The 3930-nt window shown below is 34.8% G+C and overlaps 1 protein-coding gene across 2 annotated transcripts in view; it reads right to left on the bottom strand.

Moving 5' to 3' along the window:
- LOC107728071 (tight junction-associated protein 1-like) overlaps positions 1-3930 on the bottom strand; it is a 99824-nt gene that overhangs the window by 44937 nt on the left and 50957 nt on the right. For both annotated transcript variants that reach the window (XM_016538134.1, XM_016538135.1), the window contains one exon: positions 888-947. The gene's annotated coding sequence lies outside the window, so the exon portion shown is untranslated. The remainder of the gene's footprint in view (positions 1-887; positions 948-3930) is intronic.

The raw sequence follows: 3930 nt of genomic DNA, 5'->3' as shown, positions 1-3930 counted from the left end.
TTCTTTGTTTCTGTTGTTGAACGCCGCGCACAAATGACGTCGCTGTCGACCAGCTTTGGTCTCTTTCTAGTACACACTCGCGGTGCGAATGCAACCCTTTAAATAGTACTGGGAAATAGTTCGCGCAAAATCGTCCCAGTACTTTAGTACTGTACATTTAAGTTCTGGAACTAAAGCGGTGCGAAAGGCCCTATTAACACTGCAACAATATTACAATAATAATAATTAATATTATTAATCTACATTAATAACCATTTAAAATAGTACTAAATTAATAGTCATTCATTTTAATTATTAAAAGTGATTAATAATATTGATTTATTTATATTTATTATTACTCAGCTACAGTATAACCAGTATGAATAAAAATATAATAAAATATATTAATTAATATAAAACTAGCACAGATGTGTTTAAATGGATAATGATTAAACATATTAAAAACATTAAAAAATATTCTACATCTCAACACCACTACTGAAAAATCAAAACCAAGTATTTCATTTAATAAGCTGTGAAATGAGACTATGAATATGTATTTAAAAAAAGTGCAATAAGATCAGGAATATGTATTAAAAAAGTAAATGGTCAATGACTTGAAATGTGAAAAACGTGTAAAAGAGAGTCAGATAAGAGTTCACGGGAAAAGGAAAAACATCAACTTTGCGAAGTAAAAGAAAAATTCGTTCTAGAACAGCCAAACGTCAATAAATCTCTTTCATCATGCCTGAACTGAGGATGACCGTATGAGAACATCATGAGACACAACTTTGTATCACAACAGAGCTCAGTAGAGGCATGTCATTTTCCAATTAGAGCTATTTCTGGAGGCCGATTGTCAGCTATGCAAGACAAGGATGCACAAACACAACATTTTATTTTCATACCTGAAACTGGAGTTGGTTTCAGCGGTGTGCTCATTCACAGCTCCTCAGGCCCTGAGCGCTCTGAAAAACACATTTGCTTGGGTTACTAAAATGTGATTTGTCACAGTCTCTGAAGTGAAAGAGGTTAAAATAAATATCAGCAGCTAAAACTTCCAGAACAAGAAGTAAATCTAATCCAGGTCATCTGGTAAGAAAATCCTGACATGCATGTAAATAATAGAGTAAAATGTATTTATACCCCAGGGGGTTATACAGAAATAAAAATACAATATGCAAGGAATAACTGACAACAGACCGTTGAAATATTAATGTAAAATGCAAAACGAGTAGAGAGGCTGTTACAAATATACAATTATATTTTTAAGCCTTTTATCAATAGTAACTATTTATCTGACTTTTTTATGTAATTGCTTTTAAAATGAATACAGTTTTTTTTCCCCTTCAGTCAGGTGAACCATATTTCAACCAAACAGACCATCCAGCCAATTAGACTAAAAACATTTATTGCAAAAAATGTAAAATAAAGCAAAAATCCAGTTTAAAATGTTTTCCACAATGTTTTCTCTCAAAAACAATGAAGATTGACATTTAATTTCTTAGATTAATTAACTGATATATTATTTTATTTTTATGCACCAATGCATAGTAAAAATTTACTCTCAAAAATATATTTACTCAAACATCAAAAATGGACAAGAACTTCACACTAGTAATGTTTTTGTGTGACAAGATAAATTACAGCAGTGGTCGCCAACCCGTCGATCGCTGTCCCAGTAGATCCGAAAAAAACAGTAAAATAAGTACAAAAATGCATTACATTTATGGGGTTATATTAATGTATCACTGAAGGGAACTGTCTTGAGAAAAGTTTCGATGGCAATGGCATTTTCTTCTCTGTATAAAGCGCAGCTCTGCTTTGTTTACACCGGTAAACAAGGAAACGCTATATTGAGGTCGGTTCATAAGCAGTGTTGCCAAGAATTGGGCTACTTTAACACTGTTGCCGCGGGTTGTTGTTCAAAAGTCAGACCATTCTGTTTTTTTAAATCCTGAAATTAATCTAAATCAAATCAAAAACAACTGCCCGTGCAGATCGTGATTAAAATGCAGTGGTTGCCTCAAAATTTGCTTAAAAATCAGTATCAGAATCCAATTTGCTAGTTAAAAAAAAAAAAGAAAAGAAAATCTGAATTCTGAATCAGCTATGATCGGCGCATCACTAATTAAAATACTAAGTAAAAGGCCTCAAATTTGAAGTACAATCTGGGATGTCTTTTTCTATCAATTCTTCAATAGGTAGATCTTGTCTTTCATGAAGGCTGAGGTCAGGGATCTTGGGCCTAAAAAGGTTGGTGACCACTGAATTACAGTTTTATTACTGTGATTAAATCACAGTTTTACACTGATTCATTGAAACACAATGAACACACTTGACAGAAATTAATCTCTAATTTTGTAATTTGGTACTGAGGTTTAAAACCATTTAAAACATTTGCATGCTCATATCCTGAAACATAATGACGATTCCAACTCAACAGTGAAAAATAAAGCCCTATTCGCACGGGATTAGTATTATCTGGGGAGAATCACAGAGATGCCGATTCGCACGAGACTAATATTATCACAGGACCTCGGTGTTCGGCGAAATATGGTAGGTCATTTGCGGGGGAATTTTTACTTTACAAATTACAGACATGGCCGATTCGCACGGGATTAAGATCACAGACAACCTCCGCAATTATTACAAATGACTGGAGGTCACCAGGTAATACTAATCCCATGCGAATAGGGCTTAACACACAGTAGCATCGGGATGGTATAATATAAAACATCACATTAGCATCTGGTTTATGAATTCACAAACTTTGTCTGTATAAACTCCAAGTGAACTCCTGTTTTTTGTCTACCATGAGACACACATCACAAGTTATATTAATATTAATAATATCAGTCACCACATTCACACACGGCCTTCTCAGAAATCACCTCATTCAGTCACAACTCAAAGCAATTGTTCTTCCTTTGCCTAATTAACACAGAGGCTGCTCATTACCGCTGCATCCGACGGGCCTCCTCCCTCACAGTTACCTCAGCAGAATAATGAACTCCTGCACTGCAGACAAGCACTGTGACATTCTAGTCATTACAGTCAATGACTGTATGGAGTGTCAGGGCACTGAAAAAGGGACATTGTGGTAATTTATTACAGAAGGTAAAGTCGACTGTAGTTTGAATGATATCTGGTACGTGTTCAGGGTAATAAGCAGTAAGATAAGATTAGATTAAGGACACTGCACCATAGTACAAAATAAAAAAACTATTTTAAGTGTTATCAAATGTCACAACAAATGTATGCCCAAAAGGAATTCAAGCAATGTGCACTTTACCGTATATAACAGGGTGTGTAAAAGTAAACTGGTCAAACAGCACTGGTCTCTCCATCTGCCCAACACTAAGGAATCAGCTCATTAAAGCTGCAGTGCGTAACTTCTGGCGCTCTAGCGGTTAATAAACAGAACTGTGTGCGTCTTGCTGAAGAACATTGTAGCCGGAGCTACTTCTCTCTATTTATGTCTATGACGAATCACGCAGGTACTGGGCTACTCCGCAGCGGTACCTACCCGAACCAGTCTAAAATAGTCCAAATATAAACACTTATTATAGGTGTACCGTAGTGATTCAGGACAAGCCAAAAACACGGTTTTGGAAAATGGATTCATGGTGTACTCGCTTATTATATAAATTTTGAACACAAAAAAAGTTACGGACTGCAGCTTTAAAGTAAATATGAATTCACAACTGACCCCATTCAATTTCTTAAAGGAGCTGTAACGACTTGTGCTTTACAAGAAAACAGTAAGCATTAAGTGTTACTTGCGGTTTCTTAGTAATTATTTGTGAAATATACCAGCTATTTTTCTGAGTGAAAAATGTTTCACAGTAAATCCTACACACCAATGTATGCACGACAAACACTTCTAAAAATAAATACATAAATTAATAAAAGACACATGTATATATATATATATATATATATATATAT

Source organism: Sinocyclocheilus rhinocerous, unplaced genomic scaffold, assembly GCF_001515625.1.
Source record: "Sinocyclocheilus rhinocerous isolate Xijiao unplaced genomic scaffold, SAMN03320098_v1.1 scaffold907, whole genome shotgun sequence".
Taxonomy (NCBI): Eukaryota; Metazoa; Chordata; class Actinopteri; order Cypriniformes; family Cyprinidae; genus Sinocyclocheilus; species Sinocyclocheilus rhinocerous.
Note: the sequence above shows the minus strand (reverse complement) of the source record. Positions and strands in the feature narration are given on the sequence as shown.